This window comes from Schistocerca piceifrons, chromosome 2, assembly GCF_021461385.2.
Source record: "Schistocerca piceifrons isolate TAMUIC-IGC-003096 chromosome 2, iqSchPice1.1, whole genome shotgun sequence".
Classification (NCBI taxonomy): Eukaryota; Metazoa; Arthropoda; class Insecta; order Orthoptera; family Acrididae; genus Schistocerca; species Schistocerca piceifrons.
Genome location: NC_060139.1, coordinates 446,064,490 through 446,076,809, shown reverse-complemented (window position 1 = coordinate 446,076,809; position 12,320 = coordinate 446,064,490). Strand labels below are relative to the sequence as shown.

Below are 12,320 nucleotides of genomic sequence, written 5' to 3'. Positions count from 1 at the left end.
GAAGAGTTGCTCCTATTGATTGTTTATTTTCTCGCCGAAGCTGTTTAGGCTCGCATGTTTATGGAATGACCTAAAACATCGTTCTTTAAAAACATTAAAAATGAGTGAAAGATACGTGTTCTACTCGTAGTAATCTTGTTTTATTCTATAGGATGTCATACTTCGACATAGTGCTTGTCACAGGTTTATTTTATCAATTCGTATAAGCGTGTTGTAGGTGTAAAGGGATACTTGCTGCCTCTAGTTACGGCATGTTGTTATCCGTGTCCGATGTTTTGAGACTTACACATGTATTGCGTCCGAAACACAAATGACATCATTACCTGACTGACAACATGAGTTTAACAGGCAGGCAACGACGACTTAGTTTTGAGACTCTGGATATTCATTAGCAGCGCAATGCGTAAGGATGGTACGCGTAACAAATTCAAATCTACAACTTTTTCGGATTCTGTATACGGTACATACAGCTACCCAATACTCTGCTACCCACCGGCAGCATGTCACCTTCATCCCGGATCCCCTCATTAACTTACAAATACATAGGCCTATTCGAATGTAAAGTTGCGTTAAAGATTTAGATAAATATTAGGCCTAGTTGATCTTTATTACATGTGGTGTGGTGTTTGTTTGCTTTTCTTAGTGTTGTTCACAGACTCAGATATTCGAAGTTTGCGTTGCAAATCTTTTCAGTCCTGGGAGATTTTTCTGTCAATTACTACATGCTTCATGTCTGGCAGGGAGCTGCATATCTACGGGGGGGAAAAAAATAAAAAATGCTAAGATGTTACATAGTATGTGATGCAAGTTAAGTTGGTCATTTTGATGCCTAAAATGTTTATTTGCTAGATGCCAATTAAAAAAAGGTTGTAAGTCTCCCTAAAAGTGTCTTAGTGAAGCAGTTCAAAATTATAGGAAGGTAAGAGCTTTCCTCTGATATGACCATGCCAAGCAAAGCATCGTGAAGTTTGAACCAGCTTTGAGGTTGATGACAGCTTTAACTTTTAATTTGCTCATGGTTGGTCCAGTGGTTTCATTCTAGTTAACTTTCACTGCACAACAACAAAGTGTTCTGTGTTTGTTTTAAAATGTTTAGGCCATATTGCTGTTCTGATTTTTAGTAATCAGCCTCGTGTGAATGCTTGATTATTCAAAGAGCAATCAGGAAGTCATCTATGTGTTTATAGGCATGAAGTTTATCTTGTAGTTTTTGTGTTGGCAAAAGGAACAGCTTGTTGTAATATTTTGTAGTGAGACATTCCTCATACAGATAGCTGGAACAGAATGAAATTTTCACTCTGTCGCAGAGTGTTTGCTTATACGAAACATTTCAGATATTTGGAACTTTTGTGGTTTTGGTAATCACTCAAATTATAGAGTTCAGTTTTTACTGGATGCAGGTGACAATCATCTATGTGCAAGCACAGTAAAAAGGACAACCAGTATGACTGGGTTTTGCTGGCTATTAGGAACAGCCCATTAGGGTTGGTCGATTTCTTTTTTTTTTTTTTTCAGAAATGATTCCTCTTTGTTGTTGAAGAATGTTGTATGGATACAATTGAAGAATGGCATTCATTGTTTGGTGAGAACAGCTCTTGTTGTGATGTACTGTAACTTGCCCAAATTGAGAGGTTCGTACTATCCTCTATTACATCCCAAGCTTCTGGCACTCATTTGAATGCCGTGGTTCTTCTCTCATGAAATACACACGTACAATAGACCATATTTACTACCTGTGAGAGAACACTAGACCAACGTTTGTAGCTTTTCATTACAAGAATTTTTTCCATCCTTTGTAGTAGTTTGTCTGGATCTGTATCTGTTTATTGTGCTTTTGAAAAAAGTATTGCTATTTTGTGAACATAAGGTTATGAATGTGAAAAATTTGTAGACAACCTGTAACAACATCGTTGTCTCCTGCCATCAATACAGAGATGAGGAGCTGCTGGGTTTGTTACCAATAGCTCTGATCAACACACAAGTATTACTGGGATGCTTTTCAAACTCTAATGGGAATATCTGGAGGTAAAACAACATTCTTTTCAAGGAGTGCTGTTGATGAAATTTAGAGAACCAGCAACTGAAGCTGTCTGTAGAGCAATCGGAAATACAGAAGCATCCGATTCCACACATCTGCTTTGACCCATCACATCACAAATATGGCTTAAACGACCGTACACCATGACTCTAATATGGCACCTATGACTTCATTACATAAAAATGGCAACAAACACGAAAATCCATTGAAAAACCAACACACACACACATTCCACAAAAAACCTAATGACACTAACGTAACAAGTGTGGCAAATTGGGGGTTTTTTGGTGGGGACAAAGTAAATATAAACAAATTTAGACACACACCACCATATCAAACCACACAAAACGACGAAAAACCAACAACACAAAACTCCCCAAATTGAACTAAACACAATATCCTCTGGAATCGGACACTTCCCTTAACCTATATAGCTCAACAGCATCTCCCGATCCCACAAATTGTAATCAAACATTGCCCTTGACCGATATAGCTGAACAGCAACTCCCGATACCGGAATACCCACAGCCACAACCACAGATTGGAATCGAACACTTCCCTTGACCTATATAGCTCAAAAGCAACTCCCATTACTGGAACACCCACAGCCACAACCACACATTGTAATGGAACACTCCCCTTGACCCCAGCACACAACAAATATGCTAAGAACAAGAAAAATAAAAACTTTGCCCCAAACCAACCCCCCCCCCTCCTTCGCCACAAAATAAAATACTCGTAAACAAAAACCAAACGCAAAATAAAAAATCTCGATCACACACTACAACTCGACAAAAACTGCAACAAAGTAGATCCTACCCAACTAAATCACAAACCAACACTCTTCCCCCCCCCCCCTCTCTCTTCACAAACTGTACCAACAAAACAACTAACCCCCCCGCCCCTCCCCCCCGAGCTGTAGCAACCCACCCACCCACCCAAACCACCCTAACTAACAACCTTCGGCCTGTACATCTTACTAATAGTCCTTAAAAAACACCCGAAGAAGACAATAGCGCTCAGGGACGCTCTTCCGCCATCAGTACTCATCTAAATGAAACTGAAGCTTAGAAGAGCGCCTCGTCACCCTCCCAAGAACTGATTTAATGGCCCCCCACATCCCCTCTATAGTATTCGTACAAGCCCCCGTCTCATAATTTTTAAACTCTACACCATGGTTAACAACTGAATGATTGTACCCCCTCTCACCCAACCACCTATAAGAAGAAAAAACATAGGAAACTATAGTGGAACCTTGTTCTATAAACTCCTCAATTAACCCCACTAATTCCACCTTAGACCGCCCCTCCACAACCCTAAAATCACATTCCAAACACCCACCCCCCGGTACAACAGCCCCCCACACCCAGAGACCAACTATAGACTTACCCCCTCCCATACTTACTGCGATTTGTCCACCTCCACCACAACCCCAGGCCCACCCAACTTACCCATGTACTCAATAAACTCAGAACATACTTCACAGCAAAACATAAACCAGTCAAGCACACTCCTCTGACTCACGCCAGTCTCATGCACGCAAAAACTTTGAGAGGATGTACAACAAAAGTAATACGTCAACAACACAATCTCTTGCATGCCCAACCTAGACTTCTCGAACCAGGAACCACGATGTATGGAGTGCCATATGTTAGCCCAACGGCACCGTTCTTGGTCCGAGACGCCAGAACTGTTTCCAATGTCATTTCATTCCGACAGACAGCGAACTCAACCACCTCCGCAATCGACCAAAAAGCTGTAGAAATTTGATCAGCTCCAATTGAGTCACGCCCATCATAGCATGGAGTCGCACACTATTTATTTTATCGGTCATATCCATACCTAACAAGAGCAACAACAAATTAATTTACTCAAATTAACACATGACTTACAGTGAACAGCACTACAATAACTTTCACGCAAAAACACTAAATCGTTAACTCCTTGAAATCAATTCCGCTCCAAACACAGCCACAACCAGAACCAGCCACTAGAATCAGTAACGCCAAACTGAACCCAATACACCACACAACACGAAACCCCTAAACATACCACCAGAGGGCACCACGAACCGCAACAAAATGACACCTACAAACATGCCACACTCACAAACCAAACTCTGCACCGTCATGACATCACACACAACAGCCTTATGTCACGGGTCAAAGCCGATGGGTGGGATCGGATGCTTCAGTCGACCATTCGACTGCCACCACAATGCATTTTGCATAAGGACCATGAATGTAAGATAAGTGAAATTAGGGCTTGTACAGAGGCAGTTAGGCAGTCGTTTTTCCCTTTACTCTATTTCCAAGTGGATTAGGAAAGGAAGTTACTGGTAGTGGTATGTGCTTCCCCCCCATGCTCCGTATGATGGCTTGCTGAGTACGTATGTAGACTTGGGTGTACATTAACAAGTACTGCTCTGTATTTTGGGAATTGGCAGTATCTATGAGTTGTTTCTAATTTTTACTTTTGAAGACACTCCCAACCCTTCCAGTTGATCAGGTCAAAATTTTGCATAAATGTTAAGAAGATATTGCTGCACATGTTTCTGAGCACCCTAAACAGCTCCACTAAGATATAGTTGTGTATGTGACCATGAGGAGGATATTGGGAAGAAGTTGGATACTCTAAGGAACTGTTGTAAAATAAAATGGAATTATATAGAATGGCACGAGAGATATGGTACTGATAATGGTGGACGTGTATCTAGTGAGTTTTTTCACTAACACTGAAGTTCCAGTGCAACAGGATAGCTACTATTGTAGGCAGTTGGAAGTATTTGCTCCACTAGTAGCAAAACATGTAGTTTTATCTCTCAAGTTTTCTCAGCTCAATCAATTAATGCTTCTAGATGCATAAAATGGAAACTACTTGGCAGAACAGCTGGAAGCACACCATTAAGCATATAATTGTTCTTTCTGCACTTGCAAACTGGATTCAGCACCATCTGCAGCTCTAGACTCAACACCTAGTCACAGTATGCTCTCCATGAACAAATTCCTTTTTGTTCTTATTAATTTTATCTGTATGACAGGCTAACTTGTGGAGGGAAAACATTTTCGTGCTACGTAATACCACCTTGAGTAGCCTCTGAAGTTTATCCAAGAAGGAGCAAGACTTTAAATTGCCACTTTGATATAACTGATTTGGTGAGTTTGATAAGGTATTGTGCTCCATGAACTAAATTAGATAGGATGCAGAAAAAGGTGAATTCTATCTCAAATGATCAGTAAATGTTCATTTTCTACTTTCAATGTACATTACTTTGATACATGAATAAGCATATTATGGTTGTGTCTTCAAAGAACAGCTTTATATATTAATAACCTGAATATGAATGCCACATTTCTGATTCAGTGATCTGAAATTATATCCTCATCTGATTAAATACGAGGTATTCAGTTAGTTATATTTCATGACTTGAAAATATTCACAAAAAATATTAATCTTCTAAAAAATGCTAGCTTGACACTGAAAATTAAAAATTTGAAGTATAAAAAAATCTGAATGATTGAGAAAATCTTGTTGGATATACCGGTAACAAAAATAACCAACAAAAAATTCCTCATTAATCTCCTCAAAATGGAGAAAAAAGAATGGACTATAAATACGCTTGGTCTGCTTTAATAATACCTATGACACTCTGCTCACAAAACTTCACATCTACTCACATTAATGGCTTCATTTCATTACTATCTTGCTTTTTATTTTTTAATGTTGATTGTCGTAACTAAAGATGTACGAAATGTGTTTTGACAGCAACATTTTTTTGATTGTTTCTGAAATGTAATCCAGGGTGAGTATATGGTTAGATGAATGTGGGAAATCTTTCAATACTACCCTTAAACTGCCTGGTGGAATTGACGTATGCAGGGTAGTACTGAATCAAGGCACTTCTTATCTCTTCAGTTTGTCACATTATTGTGTGTCCATGCCAACTGGACTTACGAATGCGTAGCTCTATGACCGCATGTGGCGAAGTGTTGCCCTTCAATGAGTATGAAAAGATCCCTATTGCTGGTCAAGACTTATTTTTGACCTTGAAATTTCACACCTTTTCTAGTGCAGCAATAGTGCTTTACTTTCCTACTGGTCTGTGTGGCCCAGTAATCAAGTACAATATGGTTTTCTACAGAGTCCACTACAATTGCCGTACCATGTAAAACTAAATGTACAGTCTGCAAGCAGTCAGGTGTCTTCTTCATACATAGACAAAGGATAAATTGCTGTTGCAAGCAACAATGGTTTAAAGACTGAAACTATTCCCATCCTCAGTGCCGTGATTGGTGAGAAACCACTTGATGCTCTTTGGGGACTCCTTATGGCCGAAGTATGTAAGGTGTATTCATCTCTACAGACACCTGTGTGCCAAACTATTGTTTAATCATCAAAGGATTGCCTTTTAGAAATGCATGTGATCTAAATCAGTGTTTTACATTAAGGTTAGAGCTGATCATTAATTGGCAAATACTGAACATATAGCTTATGAAAGTCACAGTCGGACCTGAATGCCGAGAGACAACAGTGGCCATCTGTGTATTAGTTGTGCTTGTGTGAAAGTGTATGTGTTTTCTACATCTGATGAAGACCTTAACCTGATGGCCGAATATATTCAGTATCCTTTTTCACTATGCTTGTCTGCGAGTCAGTGACCCCTTCACATACTGAGTAGCATCATATTCTTCTTAATTTTATTATATTGAGGCCTTTGTAACGTATTTTATTCACATGATGACCTCTGTTTTATTAGAGACTGACAGTTTAAAGAAAGGGATTTCCTTAGGTACTCCATTTTCAACAGTCATGTATTCACTATTAATTTTTTTAACTCTTTGACTGCACTGCACACTTAAACATTATATCCTAATTCTGTTACATTTGCTTTATGCCATGGATTTGGGCTGCTAGCAGCTGCTGAGTTACGCAAGTGATCTGCCTTGTCCTGTGCTGAATATTTAAAGATCATCAACAGTCAAAACTCATGCCACTTGAGTCTTATCACCACCAACACAAACTGAATATGACAAATGTAAAATTTATTCGGATCATTAACGAACATCTTTGAAGCTACTGTATAAATTGATTGTTGTTGTGGTCTTCAGTCCAGAGACTAGTTTTATGCAGCTCTCCATGCTAATCTATCCTGTGCAAGCATCTTCATCTCCCAGTACCTACTGCAACCTACATCCTTCTGAATCTGTTTAGTGTATTCATCTCTTGACCTCCCTCTATGATTTTTACCCTCCACGCTGCCCTCCAGTACTAAATTGGTGATCCCTTGATTCCTCAGCACATGTCCTGCCAACCGATCCCTTCTTCTAGTCAAGTTGTGCCACAAACTTATCTTCTCCCCAATTCTATTCAATACCTCCTCATTAGTTATGTGATCTACCCATCTAATCTTTAGCATTCTTCTGTAGCACCACATTTTGAAAGCTTCTATTCTCATCTTGTCCAAACCATTTATCATCCATGTTTCAGTTCTGTACATGGCTACACTCCATAAATTGATTACACTTAGGGAAAAATGATGGAGAAGTTGAAATTGCTTTATTTTTTACTCATTTTCATTACTAAGAATTTCACATGTATTAGTAGTGTTTACACAATTTTTCTCTAGCAGAGGTGAAATGCTACTGCAGATTCATTTTAGTTCATTTGTTCTTCCTTGTTACACTGCTGGCAATTAACATTGCAATACCGTGGAGGTTGCATACAACAAATGTTAAATTGGCATAAAGTGTGCAACATACTTGATATGCAAATAATTAGCATTTTAGCATATCTTCATAAAGTAGGTTTGAGTAACATCATCTACATCCTGTAGATAACAAAAGATTACACAGCCATTTCGCATTCAGAAATTTTATTTGAATGTTGTTTGTTCCTGATGAGATTGTGTTATACGTCAAGAAGAAACATATGTATGCATATTTATGATATTGCTGCTCACATCGGGGAGGATTACATGACCATCAAGAAAATATGGAACTGGTGGGTCAGGAGGACCATACTCGGCACTGTGCAGGATCTCAGTGACACCACGTAAGTGCCGCTTAGCATGCATTAGGAAAATGCGCTTGTTGCCATCAAGACGAGTATAAATTTGGGCAGTGAAACAACATCTGAAATTCAATGGACTGTCAGTATGGCCCTCCTCAGGGGAAACCACCTTAACATAGCAATGTTTGTGTGGGCGAGGAGATTTGTGTGTTCTGGATCCGGAGGGCTATGCCGGTAGTAGCTTAGCTACCAGAAGGGTCACCCAAGCTCGACAGGCCAAAGGGGAGGAGCCAGACAAAGTGTGTCCCACAACGGCCTATCACTCCCCCTTTCCTATCCCAAACCTGTCCTCACCATGTCCTTTTCCTGTCATTTCCTGTTATATGTATTAGATCTCAAGGGCAGTGATAGTGGAGAAAGAGTCTTTTGGAACGGTGAAGCTGGCGGAAGAGGCACCTCTTCTCTTTGGGTACAAAAAGAGTACAAGTATTGACTGTACCCCAGATGGGCAGCTACAGACAGTGTCTGACTGATAGTGAGCAGCTGATTTTATGCTGGGCACCCTACTGCCTATGTGGAAAGTAATGGGAAACTACCACATTACATTCCCAAGCAGTACATGGTATGTCTCTCCATTGGAAGATTCTGGAGTTAAAACTTCCTCTCATTCAGATCTCCGGGAGGAGAACACATTGAGAGTAGACATATTTGAAGAAAGGGACAGTGAAGGGAGGAAAGATAAGGATTGGAACATGGAATGTGAGGACACTGCTGTAAGCAGGAAAGCTAGAGAATGCAAAACAGGAGACGAAAAGGAACAGATTAGGTGCCCTTGGTTTGTGTGAAATGAGATAGGGAGAGAATGGGGAGATAGAAAATGGAGATTATTAGCTCTTTTACTCAGGGGAAATCAAGAGTGGTGAAAACGGAGTAGGATTATTGATAGGGCAAAAGCTGAAAAATAAGGTAATGAAGGTACAATATATTGATGGAAGAATGATGATGATATGACTGAAGGTTAGTTCAAATGATTTGGTGTTAACGTGGGCATATTTGGCAACCAGCCAGCATAGAGATGAGGAAGTGGAAGAATATTATGAGAAAATACAAGAACTCATCGAGAAAGAAAATAGAAATGCCTGCATCATCATCATGGGGGACTGGAATGCAGTGGTGGGTGAAGGAAGAGATGAAGATACAGTAGAAAAATTTGGATTAGGAATAAGAAATGCAGTGGGTAACACATTATTTGAACACCACAAAAAGAGATGTTAAGGCCAGTTGCTATGCCTTACCTTCAAGGTATCTGTGACATTACTTTCCAACGAAATAAAACGAGATTGAAACACCTTGATATGGACTGTGTTCGACAGTTGCCCTGGCTAGGGCATTCTCCAGATCTTTCATCTGTTGAAAATGTCTGGTCGTGGGTTACTGAGCAACAAGCCCATTAATAGTTTGCAGGCAAACATCAGCACACAGCTACAATAGTTTACTGTTGAACATCTATGAGCATTAAAAACCTAACCACACAGTTCTTGCAGAATAATACAGTACATGTGACACTATTGAACCGACACTGTCATTGTTTTAAAACACAGCCTATTTGTGTAACACTTATTTCACGGATAAGTTAATGCATTGTTGTTGATCTAACCAGTACAGGTTTCTCATCTGAAAATCATCTGTGGACTGACTGATTCAGGACCAAAAATCAGGCCTTTATATATCCTCACAATAACAGGTACAAAACTATACATTGTTCGATGTTTAATTTACAGAAATTACAATTAAAACATAATTCATTGAATTAACTGAATGTATAGAAAAATTCCTTCGTTTTAACAGTTTCTTCTAGAACAAGGGTTTAGCCAAATTATTTGTTTAAATGATGAAATTAACAGATGTAGTTATACAAACAATACTTGTGATAAACCTGGTAATTATTTTGGAGTTATTTAAGGGTGGGCTTTGCTGATATGTTTTCAAATAGAGCCAAATGAATACTTTAAGAATCCTAGTAGTGTTTCTTCCAGACGTTTATAATTAGTACAGAATTTATATCTGTTTATAAGTCAACAATAGAATCTAAGTCATGAAACAATTACTGATTTCATTTACAACAAAAGATATTAACTAGGAATAGTCAAAATAAATTAGAAAATCAATTACATACACAACACTAAGCCCAAAATTAGATCTGTCACTATATTCTTTAAGACTGAGGGCCAACCTTTCTCTTTTATGGAAATGCAGATTATACTTATGTATGTTAATGCTAATTAGGCAAAAGATAAAAATAAAATGACTTTAATGAGGCAGAGGGCAAAACAAGAGAGGAGGTAAAAAGATTTCAGCTTGCTTTGTCGCAGACTGATGAGTCTGACGTAGAGTTGAAGTGTGTAATGTCATACCTGTATCTATCATCAAAGTTGTGTTTGATTTGATACCCAGCTGGGGAAGAGACATTGTTGAAGCCAGATGTGGCAGCTCTATGTACTAAATTTCACATATTGTGTGCCCCCAAATGTAATTATATATTCTTCCAATTAATGTAATCTTGTGTTATTTCTACTATACTGTATATTGATGGTAAGTAAAATTTATTATTTTCGACCTCCTTGATGTTGCCTCTCCATAATTATCCTCTGTGATGACATTTGTTGTGCTACTATGGCTGCATCAATCCATTTTCAATCCAAAGCTGAGAGTGACTCCATCAGACTCAGATTGACAGCCATTAGCTTGTGCATGTTTGTATCCAGCTGCTGTGTGGTGTGATGTGTCCTGTGTTACAGCAGGGCGAAGCTGGCAGGACTAAATAATCTCTTGGCCACATCAGTGTTAAAATGGCAGCTCTAAAAACCAAAATGTAGACTCATCTTCTCTCCAGGGCAGCACAATAGGAAGGCTAGTGAGATTAATAAATTAGCCTTTGTAACCTGCAGCTTCCCCAGGTATTTGATGCTGCACCACAGTTCCACCCCATAGAGGTAAATGATATATGAATGCAAGGTTTTGCATTGATATGTACAGATAAAATTTTCTTGAGCTCCCAGTCACACCAACTGGTTTCAAACCCATGAGCTTTTGGCTGAGTACTCCTTGACTGTTGTCAAGTGGTGACTGCCTTTTGGATGGTACAGCCATCCTTATATAAGGTATTTCAAACCCTTGAGGTCAACTTGAGACAGCTGATAGTGGATCCAAAACTGATAGTATTGTGTTATGGAGATACACAGCACACACCTTGTAATAGCAACCTAGCTCATAGTTATTGTTCAAAGCAGTGACTGCCAGTCTCAGTGCATGTATTGCAATGGCACATGCACTTTTGCCACATTCTCACAAAGATTCCAGGTGTCTGTTGTATGCTGGAATGGGCAGCAGGTGATAAGCAGCATACACCCCTGACCACCAGTCAGACATATACACAACTTAGCACATAGCACATGTGACGTGACTACTGTATGCTTCACACTGGGGCATTAACCTGCGCTGCTTGCAGAGCACTGTTCATGCTGTCAGCTGTCCATTGCATCAGACAGCTTACGATGCGTCCATGGTGAGATTTGTTACTGTGTACAGAGCATGACACACAGTCAGAGATGGAACATTACTTGTCACCAGAGTTGGTAAACAGGCATTTAATGTATGGGGTGGCAGGTTGTAGTGCCCATAAATAAGCTCCCCTGTGGCCCCTGATGCTCTTTGCATCTCATATCCAGCACGGTAGCCAGTCAGTTGTGGTGGGGCCACCATGTACTCTGTTGGTTGTAGCCCCCTGCCAACACAGGGATCGCTCTGCTGATGCCTGCGCCGTTAACTCTTGATGTATGACATGGAGTAGGTGCCCATCTCCCTGGGGCGTCGGGACTCCCAGAAATGGCCATCCTGCCAGGAGGCCCTTGCTGAGGCCGGGTGGCACCCGAGAGGGCCCGTGGTTGGAGTGGGTGGCATCAGGGCGGATGACATGCCATGAAGCATAGTACATCATCTCTTGCTCATAGTCTGCCGCCAGCAGTCTGTATGCGGGCAAAGTCTGACTTCAATGCTAAGAAATATGATGCCAAGTTGTTCCCCTCCCTGGCCCCACCATGGGAGGAACACCAGGCTAAGGCTGGCAATGAAGCTTATTTGCCCTGGTACCTCGTATGTACAAGAACTGATGGGGAATCTTTCATGACAATGAAGCCTAAGTTTTTTGTTGAACATTTAGAGGACAAGTTTGGGGAGGTGGAGGGGTTGTCCAAAATGTGCTCTGGATCAGTCT

The 12,320-nt window shown here is 40.1% G+C and overlaps 1 protein-coding gene across 2 annotated transcripts in view; it reads left to right on the top strand.

Moving 5' to 3' along the window:
• The window catches only part of LOC124776749 (protein brunelleschi), a 249,179-nt gene that overhangs the window by 384 nt on the left and 236,475 nt on the right, over positions 1-12,320 (top strand). The window lies entirely within an intron of this gene.